Here is a 26954-nt window from a genome sequence, read left to right as displayed (position 1 = left end):
GGAGGTATTCAACAGATCATAAGAACAATAGATGTGTTGTACTGCTTCAGGTTTAGGGATCGTTTTAGGCTTCTTCCAGAACTTGATGGTTGTCGGCTCAGATGAAGGCACATTACATTTATCTGAAAGTCAGACATGATATCAAAAACATTCAGTTTCGCTATCAATTAGAATGTGGGCAGCTGAAATGGATAGTTGGAGAGAATTCAACTCCTTTGTACATTTCTGAAAGTTTGGCCTATTTAAATTTAACTGTGGAATATTGCAGGTGTGCAGTGTTATAATAATTCCAATTCTTGTTGTAACAGGAGTTATTGTCCCTATCAGAATCAACCAGGACCCCCTTTTTCAATTTATCATTCCTTCTCAATATCAACTGTTTTACCAAGTAGTTAATTCCTCACCTCTTTTCCCAGGGTTTATTAGTATGGTGGTCCCATCTGGAAGCAATCCTGTCTGTCTTGATAGAAACATAGGCCCTCATTACAACCCTGGCGGTCGGTGTTAAAGCGGCGGTAAGACCGCCAACAGGCCGGCGGTAAAAAAAAATTGAATCACAACCATGGCGGAAACCGCCAACATAGACAGCCACTTTAACACTCCGATCGCCAGGGCGGTACAAACAAACACTGCGGCAGTCACCGCCAACAGACAGGCAGAAGACAATGTACCGCCCAAACTATTATGAGAGGCCAATCCGCCACCTTTTCCGGGGCGGAACCAATGCGAACAAAAACACGGCGGAAACAGGTCTTGGAAGGGAAAACACTCACCTCTCCACACCCCACGAGGAACCAGGACGCCATGGAGCCAGAACTCCAAATACTCCCTGCGATGGTATTCCTGCTCCTCTACCAGGAGCACAAAAGACGACGGCGACGACCACGGTGAGTATTGCACCTACAACACAGGGGAGGAGGAGGGAAAAGAGAGAGACACACACACGAAACACGCAACACCCCCATCCACAACACCATACACACAAATACATGCTGCAACATTATATTTACACCTCCACCCCCCCTGGAAGAACGCAAGGACAAAAGGAAATGAGTTGAACAATTGTATTAAATAAAAATCCATTAGTCAAAACTTGAAGTACAGTATAAACAATTATGTACACCAACTACACAAGTCCGGATAGTGCACCATTCATAGTCCGTGGACCACTGGGCCCAAAATGCATGGGTGAGACCCACACTCGATACCAGACTCCAAACGGAGAGAACACTGCAGGGGCATCAGATCGAAATGAAACAGGCACCTCAGGGGGAAGGAAAGGGGGGGCACCTCAGCCGGATGAGTGCACGAGCCAGCTCCACGAGGGGGCCCCATGCCCACTGTTGTATCCTAGGGAGTGCAAAGCCACAGTCTCTCAAGTCTCTCAAGTGGGTGGGCTGCCCACTGCTTTATCCTGGGGATTGCAAAGCCACAGTCTCTCAAGTCTCTCAAGTCTCTCAAGTGGGTGGGTTGCCCACTGCTCCATCCTGGGGAGTGCAAAGCCACATTCTCTCAAGTGGATAACAGTCTCCACTGGTCTGGAGGGTGTTTGGTGCCCAGAGTGCTTAATCCTGCCAAGGACTGAGGTAGTGGATGTGATACTCCACTGGTTCTGGAGGGGGCTTTGTACCCAGAGTGCTTCATCCTGCCAAGGACTGAGGCAGTGGATGTGATACTCCACTGGTTCTGGAGGGGGCTTGGTGCCCAGAGTGCTTCATCCTGCCAAGGACAGAGGTAGTAGATGTGATACTCCACTGACGGTGGTGCAACATGCAAGCTGCCCAGGTTCCTGGAACTGACCACCAGCCTCGCATGACTGACCACTGGGGATGGCAGCCATGTCTACGGTGGTGCCACTGGCTCAGGATGTCATGGGCCGCTGGTGGTGTTGGCGGTGGTGTCAGTGGCATTGGTGCTTGAGGCGTACTCTGTGGCATCTGTGCTGGCGGCGGGCTCTGTGGCATCGGTGCTGGCGGCGGGATCTGTGGCATTGGTGCTGGCGGTGGGCTCTCTGGCGGCGGTGCTGGCGGCGGTCTTTGTGGCGGCGGTGCTGGTGGCGGGCTCAGTGACTGCGGTGCTGGTGGTAGGCTCAGTGACTGCGGTGCTGGTGGCAGGCTCAGTGACTGTGGTGCTGGTGGCGGGCTCAGTGACTGCGGTGCTGGTGGCGGTGCAGGTGGTGGTGCTGGTGGCTGTCTTGTCTGCCGTGCAGGTTGGCGTCGATGTTGACCTGCCCTTGATTTTCTGGCCCTTCCCCACCTTGGATGGTGGCGCATCTGTCTTGCCACTATCCACTTTTGTTTTGCCTGAGCCCTTGGTGGCAGGAGTTTTCGCCTTCTCCCTCTGGGATGTGGGTAACCTTTTTACTTTTGGAGGTGGCGGAATGTCCTTGCCCTCGCTCCGTGGAACACTGGCAGCCCTGTTGCTTGCCATACTCCAAAAGCCCGCAGTTGCTGGCACCACTGTGCCCGGTGATGTGGTTGTTGAGGTGCTGGGTTGGGACCTGGAAAGGTGGGCCCTAGGGGACGGACGGGGGGGAGATGTAGGGAAGAGGTCAATATTAGACAGGAAAAGCTTTTTAGACACACTGGGACGGGTAGATAGAGGGGGTTTGGGAGTGGAGGAAGAGGTAGTGGTTGTAGGAGGTGTACGTTTGCTGACTTTGGGTGAAGGTGAATGGGCTGGAGGCTGTTGTGAGGTGGATGGCTGTTGGGTGGGTGTGTGGCTGTGTTTGTGTAGTTTGGGAGGAGGGCTCACAGACACACTGGTAGAGGACAAAGGGGATATGTGAATGGTAGTGGTGGTGGTGAGTGCACGTGAGTGGTGTGTGGTGATGGGCGTGCTGGTGATGAGGGAGACGTGGAGGAGGGGGACACAGTGGGTGCATGGGTATGATGCTTGAGTGAGTGCCTGTGGGATGTGTGGGGCTTATTTTTGCCCCAGAGCCATCCTTGTGTGTTGAGGTGTGTGCATGCTGGTCTGATGGTGTGCTTGGGACAGATTGAGGTACAGGGGATTGGGTCTGGGTGGAGGAAGTTGGAGGGAGGAGGCTGGACACAGGGACAACGGCTGCCATCAGTGCTGAGGCCAGAGCCTGAAATGCTCTCTGTTGGGATGCCTGGCCAGAATGAATGCCCTCCAGGTATGCATTTGTTTGTTGCAACTGCCTCTCTGTACCCTGGATGGCATTCAGAATGGTAGACTGCCCAACAGTGAGGGATCTCAGGAGGGATCTCAGGAGGTCAATAGCCTCCTCACTGACTGGGGCAGGGCTGACTGGGGCAGGGCCTGAGGTGCCTGGGGCGAAGGTGATGCCCACCCTCCTGAGTGAGCGGCCACGGGACACACGCTGAGGGGCTGCTGGGAGGGCGGTGCTGCTAGAGGGGGTGGCGGCTGTACCTGTGCACAGAGGGGCCACCACCGCAAGTAAGCTCCCATCAGAGGAAGAGTCGCTGTCGCTGATGTCACCTCCTGTCCTTGCCGTGGAGCTCCCCTCGCCCTCCGTCCCACTGGTGGCTTTAGACTCCGTTGTCTCGCCCTCCAGGGCCATGTGGGATGCAGCTCCCTCCTGCTCCGGTGCCACTGCTCCTCCGCCTGATGATGCTAATGCACACTAGAACAGGGAGACCACAAAAAAGGGGGGGAGACAGAAGAAAGACATGTTCAGTGCATGCAATACCCCTACCGTTGGCAGACACTACAGACACAGCAGCCCTCTGCACTACGCCATGCACTTACAGTTCCCTAATTAATCACAGGGACATGGGGTACAAGGCCTATGCCCAATTGCAGCACACATGTAAGTCACAGGAGCCTGACTAGGTGCAGTCGGCGCTTACCACTGGTGGCGTTGGGGTTCCACATAGCCTGCCTCACAAAGGGACCTTGCCTACAAAACTCACCCTGTCCTAGGGGAACCCACAGCCCACCTCCCCCACCCAGACACCTCGTAATGCACCCAGAGTCAGATGGATGTGACTGTACTCACCCCCTTGTGACTGCTGTGATGCCCTCAGCACCCATCCAACTCTGGATAGGCCACCGCCAGGATCCGGAACATCAGGGGGGTCATGGTGCGACGGGCACCCCTCACATGTTGAGTGGCCATTCCCAGCTGGGCCTCCACCATCTTCTTGCTCCAGCGGCGAATGTCCTCCCATCTTTTCCGGCAGTGGGTGCTCCGTTTGTGGTCGACCCCCAGGGTCCAGACATCCTTGGCGATGGCACGCCAAATATCCTTCTTCTGGTGGGCGCTAACCTAGAGGAATAGTACAGGGGAAAAGGAAAAACTTTAACCGTCCGGACCATCACAGTCATTGACCCACGTTCCCACCCTTGCCCTGACGCACATACACTCACATGCCACTCATGCAGGCCTCAGTCCCCTCCGTATCTTCCATCCACCCCACTCCAAACAGGCATTGCCCATACAGCATGCTCACAGTGTACTCACCTGTTTGTCTGGATGACTGTAGAGTAGAGTGTACTGGGGGAGAACTCCATCCACTAACTTCTCTAACTCCTCTGAAGTGAAGGCAGGGGCCATTTCCCCAGTCACATGAGCCATCGTCGCTTCCAGACTGAGGTCCCAGCAGCACTTGCAGTGTAGGTCCTCTCCTGTCAAAGGTGAGGTATCAAGTGAGTGAACAGACAGAAAATGGCAGTCACGTCCACGGCGGTGCGTACCGTCACCGCCGGCATACATCGTCATTGGCTACTGGGACCCATAGGGCCCAAAGTTAACCGATGCAGGATTGCGCTGCGGTCTTTGACCACCGACCGCAACAGTGTAGAACGCCAGTGCAGTTACCTCATATCCCCTTGTCCCACCTTACAGGTCAGGCAGCCGCCATTTCAGGGGGCCACATGGCATTATTTTTAAATGCGTCACACCTATCTAGGCCTTGCATACACACAGTGACAGGCACATTGCGGATTGACAAATGTGTGCAATAATAAATATTTTAATACCTCAGTGTTGGATGACTCTCTGCTCGCTGTTCTCGTCCATAGAGCACGTCCGCTGGGGCAGGTGAGGAGATGGCGGCATCCTCCGGTGCACAGACCGCTGGTGGACCTGTCGACAATGGAAGAGAGACATGTAATAGTCACCTACAGACTTGATTGTGCAAAACAATCCATGAACTGTGTGCCCAGTTGGAGCTAGACCTGATGTCAGCTATCCGCCACCCCACAGGAATCCCCCCTCTAGTGCAGGTCCTGTCAGTACTCCATTTCCTGGCAAGTGGGACTTTTCAGACTACAGTGGTCATTGCATCATGGATGTCCCAGCCGATGTTCTCAAACGTGTTGTCCAGAGTGTTGTCTGCCCTGCTGAAACACATGTGCAGCTACATCGTTTTCCCTCAGGTGGAGGATTTGCCCACAGTGAAAGGTGACTTCTATGCCCTGGGACATATCCCCAACATCATAGGTACCATTGATGGGACACATGTGTCATTGGTACCCCCCACAGGAGTGAACAGGTGTACAGAAACCGGAAGAGCTACCATTCAATGAATGTGCAGATGGTGTGTTTGGCCGACCAGTACATCTCCCATGTGAATGCCAAGTTTCCAGGTTCAGTGCATGACGCTTACATTTTGAGGAATAGCAGCATCCCTTGTGTGATGGGGCAACTCCATAGGCACCGTGCGTGGCTAATAGGTGAAGACAAGGACCCTATACAGTGTGAATAGTTGTCTGGGGTTGTTCCTAAGGGTTAGTGTGTGTCTAACAGTTGTCCCTCGACATTTGCAGGTGACTCTCGGTACCCCAACCTGTCATGGCTGCTGACCCCAGTGAGAAATCCCAGGACAAGGGCAGAGGAACGCTACAGTGAGGCACATGGGTGAACTAGGAGGGTGATCGAACGGACCTTCGGCCTCCTGAAGGCCAGGTTCCGGTGCCTCCATATGACAGGTGGTTCTCTCTACTGCTCACCAAAGAAGGTGTGCCAGATCTTCGTGGCCTGCTGTATGCTGCACAACCTGGCTTTGCGACGACAGGTGCCCTTTCTGCAGGAGGATGGTCCAGAAGGAGGTCTTGTGGCAGCTGTGGAGCCTGTGGACAGTGAAGAAGAGGGGGCAGAAGAAGAGGATATGGACAACAGAAACAACATTATCCAGCAATACTTCCAGTGAGACACAGGTAAGAAGATGTCACTGGCTCACACATCTATACAATTGTTAGACCTATCATATGTCTGTCACTTTCACCCAGTGTATGGACCCTGACTTGTCACTTTGCCTTTCCATTTCACAGATGTGGGTCCCACTGTGTGACCTCTGCTATATTACCTCATGGACTAGAGCTGTGTGATATAGGTATGTTGACAATACAATCGACATTGCTATTTTCCTTAGTTATTGCAAATACACATTTGTGAAAGCACAGACTGACTCCAGATTGTTTTGTGATTCAAGGGTGTTTATTTCAGTGCAAATTAGTGGAGGGGGTTGTAAAATGGGCAGGGGTGATGGTGGAGGATTGTCCATGGCAGAGTCCAGTCTATTTGTTTCACAGGTACATTGTCCAAAGGGGCATAGGAAATGGAGCTAGGGCAGTTGATGGATGGACAGGGTGACGAAGTGGGACAGAAGGATGACATTCAGGGTGGTCTCATTTCCTGGCGGGGGTCTTGGCATTGTTCTCTGTCTTTGTCCTGGATCTCAGGGACCGTTTGCGGGGTGGTTCTCCATCTGCAGGGGGTGGGGTGCTGGTGTTGTGGTCCTGTGGCAGTGCCTTCTGTCCACTAGCGCCGGCGGAGGTGGTGGGCTGTTCATCATCCAGGCTAGTGTCAGGGGGCCCTTGTTGTGCCACAGTGTCCCTCCTGGTGCTCACAATTTCCTTCAGCACCCCTACAATGGTGACCAGTTTGGTGTTGATGGACTTGAGTTCCTCCCTGATCCCCAAATACTGTTCCTCCTGCAGCCGCTGGGTCTCCTGAAATTTGGCCAGTACCGTTGCCATCGTCTCCCGGGAATGATGGTACGCTCCCATGATGTTGGAGAGTGCCTCGTGGAGAGTGGGTTCCCTGGGCCTGTCCTTCCCCTGTTGCACAGCAGTCCTCCCAGTTCCCCTGTTTTCCTGCTCCTCTATCCCCTGAACCGTGTGCCCACTGCCACTGCCCTCAGGTCCCTGATTTTCTTGGGGTGGTGGGTTTTCCTGGGTTCCCTGGAGTGGTGGACACACTGCTGCTTGATGTGTCCTTGGGACAGAGGGATGGGCCCGCTGGGTGGGTGCTGTGCTGGTGTTTCCTGAGGGGGGAAGGCTCTGTGGTGGCATGTGCCAGTGTCAGGAGAAACAACTGTCCTGAGGTCCCAGATGGGCCGGGCTGGTCATCTTGAACCAGTTGGACAGAGCTGCTGTCATCACTGTGGGCCTCTTCTGTGGGGGGAGTGGACATGTCTGGAACCTCCTGTCCGGTGACGTTGGGTAGGGGTCCTGCAATGGTGTAAAGGCACGATTACTGCATCTGTGTGTGCCATTGTGTGCATTAGGTGGGTGACCCTGTACTCCAGTGCTTGCATTCTTATGTAGGACCTTGTGTGATAGTTGGTTTGGGGATCTGTGTGGGTATCTGTAGTGGACATGCTTTGGTGATGGGTGTCCATGCTTTGTTGTTGCATGCAGGGCTTGGTTTTGGGATGTGTGGGTTGTGATAAAGGGGCATATGTGAGGTGTTGGAGTGATGTGGGTGAGGGTGGGGTATGTGGTAGCATGCAGGTAGGGTGGGGGATGTAATAGTTCAGATTTGTCTTACCAGAGTCCATTCCTCCTGCTACTCCTGTGAGGTCCTCATGATGCAGTATAGCCAAGACCTGCTCCTCCCATGTTGTTAGTTGTGGGGGAGGAGGTGGGGGTCGGCCGCCAGTCCTCTTACCTGCAATCTGGTGTCTTGAGACCACGGAACGCACCTTCCCCCGTAGGTCGTTCCACCTCTTCCTGATGTCATCCCGTGTTCTTGGATGTTGTCCCACTGCGTTGACCCTGTCTACGATTCTGCGTCATAGCTCCATCTTCCTAGCTATGGAGTTGTGCTGCACCTATGATCCGAATAGCTGTGGCTCTACCCGGATGATTTCCTCCATCATGACCCTGAGCTCCTCCTCAGAGAACCTGGGGTGTCTTTGCGGTGCCATTGTGTGGTGTGGGTGATGTGTTGGGTGGTGTTTGTTGTGATGTGTGAGGGGATGTGTTTGTGTGTGTTGTCTGAGGTGCGTGGATGTTGTGTGAATGATGGTGTTGTGTGCCTGTGGATGCTAGTATTGTTGATGGTGGTGTCTCTCTCTGTGCTTCTTTCGAAATTTTTGTCGTAGGGGTTTGTGGGTGATGTGGGTGTGTGTTTTATATTGTATTGAGTGTGTGGGAGTGGTGTGTGTATGTGTATTAGGTGTGTGTATTTCGAATTGTCCAATGTGGTTGTCTTTTGTAAAAGTGTGTGTATTTTGAGCGCGGCGGTGTGTACCGCCAATGAGATACTGCAGTTGAAAGACCGCTGCGTGGATTCGTGGGTCGTGATAGTGTGGGTGTATTCCTGTTGGCGTGACGGTGGAGGTTTTGTTATTGTCAGTTTATCACTGACCTTTGGTGTGGCGGACTTGTGTGGGTGTCTGGATTTTGATGGATTCCGGCCTGTGGGTCGTAATAGCTGTAGTGGAATTCCGCCGCCGCAGCGGTGTGTTGCCGGTCTTCTGCACAGCAGTAAGCAGGATTTACCACCAATGTTGTACCACCCACATAAGTAGCTCTGTAATCATGTCTCAGACCTGCCACTGCAGTCTGTGTGTGTGCAGTTTTAACTGTAAATTCGAACTTGGCAAGTGTACCCACTTTCCAGGCCTAATCCTTCCCGTTTCTTACACGTCAGACACCCCTAAGGTAGGGCCTAGGTAACCCCAAGGGCAGGGTGCAGTGTATGGTTAAGGTAGGACATATAGTAATGTGGTTTATATGTCCTGACAGTGAAATATTGCTAAATTCGTTTTTCACTGTTGCAAGGCCTGTCCCTCTCATAGGTTAACATGGGGGCCACCTTTAAATCTGATTAAAGTGTAGATTCCCTTTGGGAGCGGATGGACATGTGGAGTTTGGGGTCTCTGAGCTCACAATTTAAAAATACATCTTTTAGTAAAGTTGATTTTAAGATTGTGTGTTTGAAAATGCCACTTTTAGAAAGTGGACATTTTCCTGCTTATACAATTTCTGTGACTGCCTGTTTATGGATTCCCTGTCTGGGTCAGTTTGACAGTTGGGCTGGTTGCACCTCACACTAGACAGTGACACAAAGGGAGATGGGGTGTAGCCTGCATATCCTGATGAGCCATCCGCGCTAAGAGGGAGGAGAGGAGTGGTCACTCAAACCTGAAAGGGCTGTGTCTGCCCTCACACAATGCAGTCTCCAACCCCCTGGTGAGTGTCTGGGGCCTGGCCTGGGCAAGGCAGGATTTCAAATTCAAAAGAGACTTTACTTTGAAGTAGGCCTACTTCAAATGAGAATTTGCGTATAAGAAGGGCACCACTGACTTTAAATCACTTCTGGACATCAAGAGGAACCTCTGCCTGGGAAGAGCTGAAAGGCTGAGGAGAAGTGCTGCCCTGCCTGTGACTGTGCTTTGTGGAGTTACACTGCAGTTGCTGCTTCTGCCAGAGTAAGAGGGCAAAGACTGGACTTTGTGTGCCTTCCATCTTGTGAAGAAATCTCCAAGGACTTGATTTAGAGCTTGCCTCCTGTTGTTTGAATTCTCAGGGTCGGCAAAGACTTCTCTCTGCCAGCACCTGGAGTGTCTGGAGAGACTCCTACTCTGCCCTGTGGTGCCCATCCAGTTCCTGGGACCCTGAAAGGAGAAGCTGGCAGCATAAAGACAATAAAATCCATGCACAGAGCGTTGTGCGGGGCAAAGATTGACGTGACTCTGATCTGTGGCTGAAGAAACACTGCACCACCGGCTCCACAGCTGAGAAATGCTGCTCGCAGGAAACGGGACAGAAGAATCGACACACGGAGCAGGAGAAATGACGCGCAGCATCGCTGACGGAGTCTGGGAGATCACAACCCGCGCCCCAGGGTTTTCGGATCATCGTGTGGCTGGATTTCTGACTCAAGTACCGTTGTGCGTGGAAAAACAACTCAGGGCCTGCCCGGACCCGAGAGTGCTGACCGGATTGACGCATCGCTCTCCTGCGGAGAGAAGAAACAACGCGCCCGACCCAGCGAAAGGAGAAACGATGGACGGTCCCGCTCGTGAGTGGAATCAACGCCTTGCAAGCCCTTTTTGATGCACACTCGCCCGTGCAGGGTTATGTTTGGCGCGCACCAGGTACATTTTCACACTAGCAGACTCTTTTTGCATTTTTATTGATAACTTGACTTGTGTATTGTGGGTTTTTGTCATTTTGGTCTTGCTTTATTTAGATAAATATTTCCTATTTTTCTAAACTGGTGTTGTGTCATTTTGTAGTGTTTTCATTAAGTTACTGTGTGTGTTGGTACAAATACTTTACACCTAGCACTCTGAAGTTAAGCCTACTGCTCTGCCAAGCTACCAAAGGGGTAAGCAGGGGTTCGCTGAGGGTGACTCTCTTTTACCCTGACTAGAGTGAGGGTCCTTGCTTGAACAGGGGGTAACCTGACTGTCAACCAAAGACCCCATTTCTAACAGTATGCATAACTGATAACATACCGATTCAAAATATCAAAAAGAAGTGAATTGATTAAACATAAAAACAAATGTCTTGACCATCACCCTAATAAATATAGGAAACTTCTTGTTGGACCTGGCCCTTATTGCAGGGTCCTCCCCAAACTCTTTGCCTCCTTCCCCTATTTTTTATCACCTGTTCTTTTTGGCTTTTAGACTCTGGGTACTTTGCTACTGCTGACCAGTACTAAAGTGAATATGCTCTCTGTGTAAACTGGATTGGTAATTGGTTTACCCATGATTGGCATATCATATTTGATTTAATAATAAGTCCCTAGTAAAGTGCACCAGAGGTGCCCAGGGCTTGTAAATCAAACGCTACAAGTGGGTCTGCAGCACTGATTTTCCACCCACATAAGTAGCCCTGTAAAGATGTCTCAGGCCTGAAACTGCAGTGTCTGTTGGCAGGTTTGTGTTGCCAGTGCGACCTGGCAAGTGTACCCACTTGCCAGGCCCAAACATTTCCTTTTACTACTAAGTGACCCGTAAGGTAGGCCCAAGGCAGCCTCATGAACAGGGTGCAGTGTATTTAAAAGGTAGGACATGTACTGGTGTGTTTTACATGCCATGATAGTGAAATACTGCTTAATCTGGTAAAGCCTATCTCTCCCACAGATTAACATGGGGATTGCCTTGAAATATCTTTTAAGTTCAGTTTCTCATTGGGAATCAATAGAGATATGGAGTTTGGGGTCTCTGAACCCACCATTTGAAAATACATATTTTGTGAAGTTGTTTTTTAGATTGTAAGGTTGAAAATGCCACTTTTAGAGAGTTGGTGTTTTCTTGCTTAGCCATTCTTAGCCTTTGCCTGGCTTTGGCATATATGTCTGGATCAGACTGACAGTTGGGCTATTTGTGAATTCACTCCGGACAGAGAGACAAAACGAGATGAAGTGTGTCATACATATCCTAATGTGTCTTCCTGGGCTAGTGTAAGGAGGGAGGAGCTGTCACCTGCACTTGCAAGGGTTATGCCTGTCCTCCAACAATACTGTCTCCAACCCTCTACAGTGTGTCTGGGGCAGGACAAGGAAGAGGCAGGGTCTTGTGCATCACAAAGACTTTCCTTTGAAGTGTCACAACTTCAAAGGCAGAATTGAGTATACGCTTTGGATTGCTGACCCCACAACTTTAGATTACTTCTGGATCAAGAGTACCTCTGCTGAGGAGAAGAGCTTGATGCTTGAAGAGGACCTGAAACTCTGCATTTTGCTTTGCTGTGCTGGCCTGCTGCTGCTACTTCTACCTGGGGAGTGAAAGGACTGGACTTTCTGAAATCCTCCTTGTGAATTTTCTCCAAAGGCTTGGACTGAACTTGCCCCCTGTTCTGAAGTCTCAGGGCCATCAAAGACTTCATCTGCCAGCACCTGTGATCTCTTGCTGAGACCCCTACTATGCCAAGTGGTGCCACAGCCAGGTCCTTGAAAAGAGAAGCTGGTGAACTCAAGGTGAAAATCCATGCACCAGAACTGAGCGGCAGAAAAATGGACACTACACCTGTACTGTGGCTGAAAAACTGATGCAGCACTGGTGAAATCAAGGCATCACCAGCTCAGCACTGTTTCATTGCTGCTGTGCATCCGGATTTTCCATGCATCGTTCCTGGGTGTCAAAATCTTCAACATCACTGCACGAACCCCAGGTTTCTTGTCCAGAAATCAACACATCCCTCACCTGTGACGAAAGACTTGACGTACTGCTTACACGGCGGAGAAAGAATCAGCGAATAGCCATGCTTGCAAGTAAGGAATCAACGCATTGTTTTCTTTTCCAACTCATGCTTGCCCCGGTGGCTTTATTTTTTTATGCATACCAAGTACTTTGTGCTAAAACAACGCATCAACTAATTCCTATAGATTAAGACTCTTATTACTTTAAAAATGTGTATCTTCTCTTGTGTGTTGTTGGATTTTTGTTGTTTTGGTCACGTTTGATTTAGATACATATTAGCTATTGTTCTAAACTGATGTATTCCTTTGTGGTGTTTTCGCTTTGTTACTGTGTATGTTCGTGCAAATTCTTTACACATTGCCTCTGAGATAATCCTGACTGCTTGTGGCAAGCTACCAAGGGCGTGAACAGGGGTTATCTGAGCTGTGTATCTCCCTTACTTTGACTAGAGTGAAGGTCCAAACTTGGACAAATTGTAAACTGACCGACAACTAGAGACTCCACTTCTCTCTATAAATGATATGTACTGACTATCACACCCTCAAATTGATTGAAAAACGTTAACAATTAAAGCGTGTGGATAAATATTTTAAAAAGTTACAATATTGAGCTGTTTCTAATCAATGCACAATGATGCACTTGTTCAGTAAAAAGTGAACAGAAAATGAGGTAATAATTCTGTTCAATTATCAAGCCTTTCTCTTGTTCTACCCTCAAGCCAACCCAATTTCCATTCGCACAATTATTTGAAAAGATGTAGCATAGGTGGGCAATGCTTCCTAAAGAGCATAGTTAGTTTCTTTTTATAATATTGTTTTTTCCCAAGCTTTGAAAGGATTTAGAAACCCTTTTTTTCCATGGTGGTTGCTTATGAGCTCATCTCTGACTTAATAGACTGACACAAACATTGTTACTTGTACTTTTTCCAGCTTCAAAGAAAAGGCTGCAATTTTGCTAAACCATTCCTAATATTTAGGTCACAACATGCTAGCAGGAGGGAGATAACCGTTTTCTAATTACATTCTGGTTATCTGTAAGTTATTACATCCTATCAAAGATGCACCTTTTAAGACATGGATTTTAAAGTATGCTAACAATGTCAAGTCCTATCAGGACCTCACAAACAAAGAAGTGCCTGATCCTTTTCCCTAGTTCCTAGAAGCAGCAGACACTTTTGTATCTCGACAGACTGCATTATCCTCACCACCCTGCTTTCGGCTTGCATGATCATTAGAAACCATCTGTAGTTGACTATCATGAGAAGTAGGACTTTTCTGCTGGGTTTTTAACCCACAATTCTTTCTTTACTGGTTATTACTCGTCTATCTTGTATTCTGTTGCTTCTGGATTGCCTTCATGTTTGTGTAGAGTGGCGCTTTTGTGCACCTAATCATAATCTCATAAAGCATAATCGTAGAATTACCTTTTACAGTGGCTGTATCGCATTCATTTGTCATTTTTTAGTTAACCACTAAAACACAGCACATTTCAATTTCTGGATTGTTATAATCTGAAGTTCTGTTATCTGCTTCTTACATTACTCTCATAAAATGTGCAGTGCTGAATCCTGCTTCTTTGTTCCTTCCCTTGTAAGGTGGGGCACTCCATGATTGTTTAGTATCAACTTCCAACCCTGCCAAACTCCAGATAGGTCTCGTAATTACACTATAGCTTAATTGTGTTATTTTGCTGTACATGACTTTTATCTTCTCTGGCTGAAGATGGACTTCTTAACTTTAGCATGTACATCGATAACGAGAATGAATTATATAAAGATCCTGCCAGATACTTTCTAATTTTCAAGGGAGGTAAAAGCAAACCCACCTGTAAGATGCTGTCCCCATAATTAAGAAATATAAAACAACTGTTGATATTTTAGAAAATTATGACCTCAAAAAGATATGAATGGTTTTTGCAGTCTCACTTCAAAGGGGTGGGTGGGTGGGGGGCAAAGGGACTTCAGCTGCCATCACTTCGCTGTGTAAATGTGGAATCTAAAATCAAGCCAAGCCACTTACTCTGTGCCAAAGTATAAGATTCAGCTATGCCGAGACTGTGAAGTGTGAGCACAACCGGCACATCACGATCAAATAAAGGTCTCATAGAAAAGGGTTTTAAACTTGTGGGTCCCAGAATATGATATTGAGAATATCAGGGGTGCCAGGTCTATAGAGAAAAATTCAATCGATCCACATCATGCTTGTACTCAATTGGTTGGACTTACCCACTCCCTCCTTCAGCAAAGTCTGATCTTCAGTTAACCAGAAGGAAGATATTTCACAAGCAAAACTATTAATAAACAGATCCATCGATACTGGAAGGGAAATTCAGTCAAATTCGCAAAACCACTGTATGCACATGGCTCTGAAAATGTCGATGGTATCTATGGGGGGACATAGAGGGCACTTCTCAAGAGTTTTGAGGACACAATGGGCAATAAAACAAACTCACAATTTACATCCTCATATCTTGAGTACATGCGTAGCCTATCATTGCATTCAATTTGCATATATACCAGGAACCCTGGTTCACATTCTGAAAATGGGGTAATGCTAATTATTCCCTGAGCAGCTGAATTCATCAGAGTCCGCCACCATTCCTAGGTACTGCCACCACCATCACACAGCACCTCCTGCTACCGACACCTCTTATGCTGCATAATGTTACAAGGTTCTACACGCCCATGTTAGCACATCTGCCCTTATTTGGTTTCTTATCTTAAATTATAAGGGGACTCATTAGAGGTTCAATTAACCTTTTGACTGCGCTTAGAGTAGTCCCCACCATAAGACTCCGTTTCAATAACAAATCAATAGCAATGCCAATTAATAACATCATTAATCTTGGTAGCCAATAATTTCCACACACTATGAAGTCTTGGCCATGAATAACCACACCTCTACGTAAAAGTTAAAATGTTAATTTCCCTAGCTTAACAATGCTAATATCACATAACTTGGTCTCAAAATCAAATGATAAACATACAGGTGGAGAAGTGTGGCTCAATGGTTAGAGCGGCAGACCGGGGTTCAAGTCCCGCTTCAGCAGGTCTTGGGCTCAATTCCTCTTGACCAGATAATTCTCGCCTCGGTGCCTAATCTAATTCATGGGTCCCACTCTGCAACTCTGGGCAATAGCTTGCTTAATGTCCACAACAGCGCTTGGATGCCTGGCTTCACCCTGGGGGTGCTCAGGAGTGGGCACCTCACAGGGAAAAGCCAGGAGGGGTTCCATAGCAGTATTAGTACAGCGCCTTGAGACCCTAACGGGTGAGTAGTGTGCTATACAAGTGCTAATTTACATTTACAGAAACAATACTGGTTGACCGTATCTTCTAAAGAATTTCAATTTTATCAAAGCTTGGATCACTACACTTTCTAAAGCTACAGTACAAATCAATAGCAAGAATAACTGCTCAATAGAAATGGTATTCATTTAGATTCAGCAAAGAAAGGACATCAAATGTTGATAATATTTAGCAAGCATCATCAGTGAGTATCCTAACTAACCTTCTGATTAGAATAGTATTCTTGGGCTTTATGCAAAACAATTTGGTCAACACAAATTTGGAAAACATCTAACTATGACTCTGTCAAAATTAGCGGTCAGTACCTAAGAACAAAAGCTAATAGACATAGCAATCAGTAACATCGTCCTATATCTTCCTTCAGTATGGTTCAGCAAGCTGCTAATGTCTTATTCAATTAGGCATCTCCTCAATCAGCAAAGCATCAGAATTCAACAATAAAGTTCAAGATAGAAATCTCTCTTCATGCAGTTCGGAAAAAATCATGGCTAATGGCGCATCTCCTCTCGGGCGATTAGGGAAAAATGGGGCTCCGCCTCTCGGTGCAGTCTGGCTAAGTTTGATTTGCTAAAACTACTTCCCACGTTGCTATTGGTCAAAGAATCATACATTTACGCTTAGTACAATGAAAGTAGAACCTCAAATATAAGATATTAGTAAACTGTTGTCCACATGTCAATGATTGGCTCCTCTTCTCCTGTTCCCGTTGTTCGGCTTGTCAGGTAACACATTTGTATCAGCTTATACTCCAGTCAGTGCATCCATTGTTAGCTCATGGGAACATCGACTTCACACACATTAAGTTTTACAAAGTACTAGTAGCTAGTACATTCTAGTAAGTAGTCCTCATGGGAATGAATTTTAGCAACTAGCATTCGGTCAGCGCAATGGAAAATTACAAACCTATTCACTAAGCAGCCATTTTATGATTGGTCTAAGCAATGCAATTTGATATGAGGCAGTACATCTAGGCCTAAGACCTTGCTAAATTAAGGCCTATGATTAATAAAGCAAATACATAATACATAACCATTAATATGACATACCACTACATTAATCCAAACATGAGCGCCACATTTTACATTAATAAGCTGTTAATAAGTACACTTCGTGATTATTGATGAGCACTCAAGTAGGCACATTTTCAAACTTGTGTATTATTTTTCCATATTAACTCCTTTTCTATGCGGATTTAACATTCAGAAGACATGAATATTCATTAGTAAGATTTCAGCGTTAACACACGCATATCCCCTCCCTTACTTTGATATTCCAGCCCATTGAGAATCAAGAGGGAGACCAGGCAAAAGACCAAGGGTGACCAGTAAGGCCTAACCAGGAAATCTCAGTCCCTGAAAGTACATTTTCAGCTACCAAAAAAACACGAGCGCACCCTTGGGTTTAGCCCTGCTCCAGTGCAGCAATCTGGATGATGTTGATGGAATGCTGAGTAGCTGAGACTTTACCACGTAGGAGCCTGCAAGCCTGCAAAGCACTAGGTTGGGTCACTAGAATTAATGTATCAAAAAGCTAAAATAGCAATTCATGCATTCATGGTTTACTCATAGACATATACTGTCAATGTGCTGTTTTACTTCTCATGGTTAATGCAGAATGGGGACTGCCCGTTATTTTAATGTGAAAAAGTTTAGTGATCCCTACTGACAATAAAGGTACAGTAGCCACTATGTAGCCACACTATTTATGTTTCCTTTCCAGTGGGGTGAGCCGAGGCTTGTGGCACTTTCCGGCATGTAGGAAATGACTTGTGAAGATTCTATTTAATTCTTCAGTCAGTCAGCTAGAGCACCATCCAAGGAGCGAGCGCCTGTCTGCTTCAGCATCTAACGAATAACAGTCACTGGGTAAGAAACTGCTGATTAGGTCCATCACCCTAAGGGAGATCCCATCTTTCCTCCACCAAGCCAGGCTTTCCTTGCAATATAGTAAGGCAGTTCAGGCAAATGCAATTAATCAATTATTTTTAACTGCTCAATGCTGAGATCGAACACTAAAAGCTATCACATGCTCTGCAGTTAAAGAGGAAAATATTCCAATCCACATTGAAATTGAGCCTATCTCTACACCCGAAAACTTCACAGAGATGCAGCCAATGCCTAAGGAGACTGCAGCTTCTCCAGTTACTTCACACACAGCTCAAAGCGTTTCAAGAGATCAAAACTTTACACACCTTTACATTAGTAATAATTCATATCAACATTGATAATATTAATAAGAATGCTTATTGGGCCACATTAATGATTTAGAAAACATTCTTGCTGCAATGGAATATACCCATTCGCAATCACACCCTCAGACCTCTGCATTGTCAAAGGAAATGATTGGTCTTCAATAAAGGTGGGAAGATCTTACAAATCAGTCTTGCAAAGTTATCCCTCATATTGTGAGTGTCGCGGAAGCTAAAAAGAGAAAGGCAAAGCATCGTCAATTAAGTTGCCAGTCAGATTAAAATATGTGCTTATGGAACAATCAGAAGATTTTGCCATAGCCAGAGCACATTGTGTTCCATTTAACAAAACTAAGCATGGTACATTACTAAGCACCATCTTTATTAATTTGTGCAATCCATAATCAAACAAGTAGTTCTGTCCCAAAACAATGGAAAAAAACAATACATTTTTAAAATGAGTTACACTTCTCAATTTATCCAGATAACTGCTATGATAGGTCAAAAATAGATGGGAGCAAAAAATAATGATAAATCCATTTCAGAATAAGACTTAAAAGAAACAGCTCCTACAACATGCAAAACTCAAAGTTTATGGGAAAATCAATTTAATGTATTATCCAATATCCAGTTTGTAAAGGTCATGTTTGCAGACATCCAAGAGGCCAACTCAGAAACAGGGATAAATTAGCAAAGAATCAACAAGACCCATTTTTTCATTTCAGACTTCTATTTTTTTGGTGCAGGTGTGTTGCATAGCTATTACATCATGATCAAATGTGTAAGTTGGAAGGGAGGGGATCCTGGTGTCTTGGGAGGGGACATTCTGAGTCATGGCTGTGGTGCAGTTCAGGGGACAGGTGTATGAGATCACATAAGAGGTAAGGGGAAACACGTTATGCAGAAAAAGTCTAGGTATTTTTATATGATATGATGTGTATATAAGGTATAACTGCAACAATTTTAAATCTTTATTTAAGTGTTGAAAGATCCTCAATCCTACTATAATTTTATCACAAGAAACTCATTTAATTCATCATAAAGAAACTTACTGCAATAGCTACTGGCTAGACCCCATTTACTATTCTTCGTGCAATTCGTCCTCAAGTTAAGTTGCCATCATGAATAATAAATACACAGGTGTAATCAGATTACATTAATCCCTACATGATTCCATTGGTTGATGTGCCATCATAATCTTAGAATAGGCTCATTATGTATTATTCTTACCTTTTACTTTTGTTCTAACTGGGATGTGCCTAGAACCAGAAGGCAGTTGACTAAGCTCTCTCTCCTGTTCTGTATCAGAGAGGATTTTAATTTTCTACCATGCTGCAAACTACACTCCTCAAGCCCCAAATGAACTCAACAAAAAGAATGCATTTGCATTTCATGAAATCAATACTACTCTGGGCTTTCTTGATCCCTGGTGCAGAGATGACCTGCCAAACATTCTATTTATAGATTTTGGCAAATTCAAAACAGCCTCTTAAATTGGCTATTTTTAGGTTTTGGCCACTATGCCTGGCATCAAAGTTACAAATACATCAGGCACTTTCTCTGACCATGTACTATTTGCCAAAGTAGTGTGTAATTGTCAAATTATAGATTGCAATTAGATAAAATGCTTATTATGGAGCAAAGTTCAACCTCTCAGGTACAAATGGAGAAAGCTTAGTTGTTTGGCCTTAATCAGAATACTGTGGATCCAGCCATTATTTGGGAACCATTCAAGGCATCTATTTGTGGTGATCTTATATCTATCAAGTCCACTGGTTTATGACTTACATTTTAAAAATTAAACATATTCAATGGCATATACCTTATGCAGAAAGAGATTTGTTCATACCTCATTGCCATACTTCTATCATTTGCATGGTCTATCACGGAGATGACCAATAGTGATCTAATCACAACAAATACAATCCTATAAACTATAGAATCTCTCAGGAGCAAGAGAACATCTATTGTCCCTTCCAAGCTCACTTTAAAGTTATTTATACAAAAAAGGGTAGCCCTTCTATAGCTTGAATACCAGCAATTTTGACTAGCCTTTTTTTTGCCTAAGCTGTCCCCTTCTGAATCTGCACAAGAGGCAATGGCACCAATAGCCTAACTAGCCAGCAGAATGTCTCCCGGGAAGATGGTTTTCACTCTGATTTCCGTATGGCTTTCTCCCCTGAATAGTTTTCTCCATTAACCGATTGATATATTCATATGCTAGAAGGATGTTCATTGCTACTATAACTCAGTAGTGGATTGACTGTAAGTTTTCTTAAAATAGGTGAAGATCCTTTAGAACCTAGATTCTCTTTTGCCCCATTGCATTTCATTATAGAATGCTAGCAAAAGTTATTACCAACTGATTGTCAAAGGTTTCGCCCTCACTAATTATTCATACTCATACTAGATTTACTTAACTTCAGAACTTAGCAGCAATACGTATTTTCTCTCCGAAGTCTAACTTCACCTTTCAGTAAATAGTATTCTTGCTGCTATTTTGCTGTTAGATGCTGAGCAACCTTTGAACCTGGTGAAATGGATATCAAATCTTAGAGGAATTTAATTTCCCTATCAGCATCACCACGTTAAAGGAATATCTATTTGAAATAGCATATTCTGAGCTGATAATTAACAATAATATAATGGCCAGGTCAGTGGCAAAAGTAGGAGTGGGCAGAACTCTTGGAGTTTCATTCTGAGGAATTTCACAGAGTTACAGAAAAACTCAGTGAAATTCTGCAGAATTCCACCAACAGTTGGAAAATGTGCAGCTAACATTGCTCATACTGCAATGTAGCACCAGTAGCATGAGCAGCACTGAAAATTAATGCAAACACCACCAGGCACTGGCAAAATGCTGCACACCCATTTGAGTTGATTTTGCTGTCAGAGTAACCCATCTCTCCCTTACTCTATGCTCTGTTCATTGAGCTACTGGCCAGTTACAGTCACTCAGCTCTTTTTTTTTTACCCAACTTGTTGGCTTTCTTGGTATAAAACTTTATGTGGACGATATCATTACAAATCAGCAATAGATCATGAACTTAACCATATATGAATCTTGGGTGTTACAGGATAAATGAGGCCAAAACTGATGTGCTCGTATTCAGAATTCAATCTGTAATACTACCACCTATGCTACCTATTTTAATGCGAAAGCCAAGAGAAGTTTAGGGGTTTGCTCTCAACAGTATATATATCAAAACACTCATACTCCTTTGATTTCCAAGGTGAAAGTCTCTCCTAACAAATGCAATAAATTGCCATTAGCTATTAATGGCTGCTTTTATCTCATTACGATGTTGATGCTCCCTCTATTTTTGCTTTCCTTTAAGACCTTTTCCTAGTTATTACCAACTCTTCTTTCCAAGATAGATGGAATACTTTAAAACTTTATATGGATGCATAAAAACACATATCTCAAATGGGGTCCTGAAACTGTATAATGAATAGAGGGGTCTTGCATTTCCCAGACCTGCTTCTATGCTATTTGGTTGCTTTTGCTTCCTAAATTCAACACTGTGTAATTAACGACAACTCATATGAGGGTGCTAATTGAGTAGGACATCAGTTTGCGGTGCTCTCTAGCCCAACAGTCCTGGCCCAACTTCTGCCCTGTAGCCTGAAATGATCTGGTGCCCTGGAGCCTTCCTGAGCAGTGCCCATGGTCCATACTTTAAGGCAAGGAGGCCCAACCTGTGGACAGAGGACACGTCCACCCTCTGAGGGCCACACTCCAAAATTGTGGCACACCTGGGCTGCAAGTCTGTGTGAATGCTGGGGCCTACTGCAACACAGTGGCCAAGACACCTGCTGAACTGGCAAGGGGCATATAGAAGAATTGAGCCCCTCCCTCTCTTCCTTGAAGTGTCTGTTGCATGTGTCAGTTGTGAGGGTGAGCCCAGCTCTGCCAGAGTTGTCGCGAGTAGTGGGATGGCTCGTAACCAGGGACAGGCACTGATTACTCGAGCACCCCTGCCAGAGTTAATGAGAAGGGGAGGAGGGATGATGGATTTCTGGCAGTAGCAAACACCTACCCCTAAGATGGGAATGTGAGTACCACCTCCATAGAGGTGATGAAATGTGATGAAGGTTGGAGGAGGTCAACAGAAATGCATACTCTGCTAGAGTCTGTGAAGCACTCTGGGGACGGGGCCTTGAGAGGCCTACTTGACTGTCTGCAGCCCCTGTCTGATGTGAGGGGGCGTGGGGAAGATTGTCTTTTGTGGATTACTCCCCATTTCTCTATGTATCAACACTCTACTTGCGTTCTTGTCGGACCACCCCAGGCCGGTGATCTCATCCTACCTCTGCTGCTGGCTGGAGGATAGTGTTGCACCCACTGAGTTCTTGGGCTCAGTGGCATAGCTGAGCATGCCCAATGGATAAAATGGTGCAAACCTAGAGAGTAAGAAAGGGGACCCAGGGCCCTCTTGCTCCCTCAGAAGATACCCCTAGGCTATGGCTCTGCCAGTGCTGGACAGATTATCAGTCACTGGTGGGCAAACTGGGAACACTGCTGGCCACCATCAGCTCCATAAGTGAAATTTTGGAGTTCTCCTCAGGGCTGATCATCAAAGAGTACCATACAGGGTGTCACAAGATCTGGCCACCCTCACGTTGATTGTTACTACAGCACATCAACAGCATAAGGAGTTGCATACTCATGTACATGCCTTGAATATGCACATTGAAGACTGGCTGTTGGTGGTGGTGACACCAGAAGGCCTGTCTAAATTCTTTGCTTTGGAAAGGGCACATAGAGTTCATGTAGGAGGCTGGCCTGATTTGTAGTGGGTACCCTAGGTACTTACTCCTTATACCAGGCCCAGATTTCCCTTATTAGTGAATTGTAGTCAGTGTTCTAGCAGCTTAGACTGACTAGAGGTAGCTGTAGCAGAGCAGCTTAGGCTGAACTAGCAGACATGCAAAGTTCCTGCAATATCACTATTGTTACACAGTACTTATACACAATAAAAGACAATACTCAATGTTACCAAAAATAAAGGTACTTTGTTTTAGTGACACAAGGCCAAAAATATCTTAGAGACAATACTCCTTTTAGAGGTAAGTATTATAAACAATATATACACTAGAGACCAAAATCAGGTAAGTAAACAGTCACAGAATAGTGCAAACAGTAGAAAATACCATAGAATGCAACAGGAAGAAATAGGCCTAGGGCCAAGACAAACAATATACTAAGAAAGTGGAATGCAAATCACAAATGTCCCCCTAGGCAAGTGTAGTGTGTAGGGGGGCACTGGGAGAGTATAAGAAAACCACAAAGGTGCGTAAAATACCCCAGAGCCCAGGAAAGTAGGAGTAAAGTACTGCATGTTTCCTCAGGACACACTACAAGTTGTGATAAGAGTTATTGCAAGAACCAAGCAAGATTGCAAACAACAAATGGTAGATTCCTGGACCTGTAAACCTGTAAAGAGAGGACACCAAGTCCAGAAGTCACAGAAGATTCCAGGAAGGACAGGAGCTCCTGCCAACCTAGAAGATGGTGCAAAAGAGGATTGTCCGGTTGGAAGAAGTCAGTAGAAGAGCACCAAAGAAGATGGCTGCCGGTTCCTGCATGATGCAAAGGATGTCCCCAGGGAGATGTTGGATGCAGGCGAGTTGCAGTGCTGGATTCGTCCAACAAGCCTTGGTTCAAGCAATGTCGCGGATTGCATTGCAATGGTGCTGCTTGGACCCAGGAGGGACCTGGGGGCCTCAACTCAGACTGAGGAGGCACAGAGGGCTCCCAACACTGGAGCGAACCCACAGATGACCAGGCAGCACCCACATGAGTCCCAGGACATGGGGACAAAGAAAGTGAAAATTGCAGTTGCTGCAGCACTACAAAAGAAGTCCCACGCTGCCGTAAAACAACTCAGTAAGTTAAGCGTCACAGGATAGAGTGCTAGGGGCCTGGGCCACGCTGTGCACAAAGGATTCTTGCAAATAGTGCACAGAGGCCTCAGGAGCTAAAAATTATGTGGTGCACAGGCATACTGTTGCAAACCAGGAAGGCAAGCTCTTACCTCTGCCAAATTTGGACAGATGGACCTTAGGATAGTCTGGGTTAAAGGGGTCTACCTCCTGTGTTCCAGGGAGCACAGTCATCGCCAGGAGAGGAGCCCCAGAGAACCGGTTGTCGTCTTAGAAGGTGCCTGCTGGAGCAGGGAAGTGACTCCATCACTCCACAGGAGATTTCTTCGGTCCTTTTTGTGCAGGGTGATGACAGGGAGTCCTCAGAGTGTGCACACCTTGGAAACTGTTGCAGCTGCTGGCTGGAGCTGAAGTTGCAGAGTCACAGTAGCCTTCTTGGATACTATGTTGCAATTACAGCGGTTCCTGGAGCGGTCTGCGGTTCATCCGACAGTCAGAGGATGAAGCAGGAGTTGTAGAGGATTCCCGGGTGAAACTTTCAAGCTGAATCTGGAGAGGAACCCACAGGAGAGACCCTAAATAGCCCTGAGAGGGGGATTGGTTACCTAACCAGGTATGCACCTATCAGGAGGGGTGTTTGATGTCACCTGCCGGCTCTGGCCACTCAGAGATCTCCAGAGTGTCCCCACACCTTGGAAAACAAGATGGCTAATGCCAGGGACACACTGGAGGAGCTCTGGGCACCACCCCAGGGGTGGTGATGGACAGGGGAGTGGTCACTCTCCTTTCCTTTGTCCAGTTTCATGCCAGAGCAGGGACTGCGGGTCCCTGAACCTGTGTAGACTGCCTTATACAAGGAGGGCACCATCTTTGCCCTTCAAAACATTTCCAGAGACTCTGGGAGGCTACCCTTCCCAAGCCTGTAACACCTACTTCCAAAGGGAGAGTGTGTAGCACCCTTCTCCCAAAGGAAATGCTTTGTTCTTCCTTCTTGGGACTGAGCTGTTCGGACCGCAGGAGGGCAAAACCCTGTCAGTGAGGTGACAGCAGCTGTAGCTGCAGTGCAAGCCTCAGAGAGCTGGTTTGGCAGTCCATGGTGGAGCCTCCAGGATGCATGGGATTGTTCCACCAATACCAGATCTGGATTGGGGGAAAGTTCCATGATCTTAGACACCTTACATGGCCATAATCGGAGTTGCCATTGTGAAGCTACATATAGGTATTGACCTATATGTAGGGCACACATGTAATGGTGTCCCTGCACTCACAAAGTCTGGGGAATTGGCACTGGTCAGGGTGGGGGCACTTTTGCTAGTGCAAGGGTGCCCTCACGCGTAGTAACTTTGCACCTAGCCTTCATTAAATGAAGGTTAGACATATAGGTGACTTATAAGTTTCTTAATTGCTGTGAAAATGGCTGTGAAAGGATTTGTTTGAGCTCCTTATGTGTGGCAAAAGAAATGCTGCAGCCCATAAGGATCTCCTGGAACCGCAATGCCCTGGGTACCTAAGTACCATATACTAGGGACTTATAAGGGAGGGGTTCAGTGTGCCCATTGGAATTGGTAAATGAAGTCACTACACTATAGTGACTAATTTGAAAGCAGAGAGAGCATAAGCACTGAAGTTCTGGTTAGCAGAACTTCAGTGACACAGTTAAGCTCTACACACACATAGGCCACAAACTATGAGCACTGGAGTACTGGCTAGCAGGATCCGAGTGAGACAGGCAAAACACACTGACAAATAGGGTTTTAACTATGAGCACTGGGGTCCTGACTAGAAGGATCGCAGTGAGACAGTAAAACCACACTGACACAGACTCACAAACAGGCCAACAGTGGGGGTAACCATGCTAGAAAGAGGCTACTTTCTCACAACTACCACCTCAATCAGGCAATGTTCTACAACCAGAGGGGGTCCACCTGCTCCATTATAGGGATTGTGACTTCCACCTGAGGGCAGCCTGAAAGAGGGTCCTATTTCTGGTTGGTAAATCCAAGGTCTCGATATCATCAAGTTTCACGGCTGAGGTAAAAAAAAAAGAGCATCCTACATGACTGTGAAGAGGCACTTGAGATCCATTGGCTTTCACTATGCACTGTTCCTCCCCTCCAACGTGTGAATACAAGTGTAGAGCAGGGCTCAGTTGACAGCCCCGCTTGAAGGTAACAAACTGATCGATGGACAATATGGTGAAGCAGCAAATTTAAAGATGGTCCCACATTGTCTCAGTTATCCATGGAGCAGAGAAGTGTGGTGACTGCTGTGGCTGGGTTCCGCACCACTGATGGCAGTTCAGGTGAGCTCTAACTCAGAGGGCAGAAGTCTGGCAAACTAATAGTGTAGTTTTTGGTTACCTAAAGTCACTGCCTCAACTGCAGATAATATAATATTGTGCATGGACTTAATATGTATCTGGAATTGTGTCCTACACAACCCTAGTGGTTGGATGACATATTTGTTGGGCTGATCAATTATATGATTCTTGCAATGATGTGAGAGGTTGGGGGTTGAAGAGGTGTCCAGGGATGCTGATGAATTAGGATGACCGAGATGTTTGCGTCTGCATTGGGTGAGTTTTGTCACCCCCTCTTAAGGGCCCCAGCAGACAGTGCACTACCTGCCCAATTGGTGGATGGGTACCGAAATATGTGGCCTCATTATAAACAATTTAACTGGTTTGGACAAGCAGGGTTGTCTCATCAGTCTGAGGTAGGACTTGTCTTTGTTGCAGCCATGGTTGATTGCGTTAGTCAGTTGCTCAATGCCAGTGGGAAGGAGGGAGAATGTGTTTGCGGACGACTGGGCTGTGGCATGGCTGAATGGGGGAGTTGGGACTGTGACTGTTCCAATAAAAGATGCATGTGCAAGTGTTTATGTGTAACGTCAGGGGTCTTAATTTCCTGTCCAAGTATTATAAAGTACAGGCATACCTCAAACAGAGGAAGGCCTAGGTGGTCATCCTGCAGGATATGCATTTAAATGCTTTGAAGGGCCAGGTCCTTCAAAAGAGCTGGAATGGCAAAGTGTATTCCACCACATATTCTGCATTTGCAAGAAGGTCCTAATTTGAATCCTTTTGGGGGTCCTTTTCAAGCCCCACCTAGAGGTAGTGGACAAAGAGGGGCTGTATATTCTCCTGGCATGGAAGTTGAATAGGAAAGATGTTGCTTTTCAAACTGTGTACGCTTCCAGT

This window comes from Pleurodeles waltl, chromosome 7 (assembly GCF_031143425.1).
Source record: "Pleurodeles waltl isolate 20211129_DDA chromosome 7, aPleWal1.hap1.20221129, whole genome shotgun sequence".
Lineage (NCBI taxonomy): Eukaryota > Metazoa > Chordata > Amphibia > Caudata > Salamandridae > Pleurodeles > Pleurodeles waltl.
The sequence above is the reverse complement of the archived record's forward strand: the minus strand, read 5'-3'. Positions refer to the sequence as shown.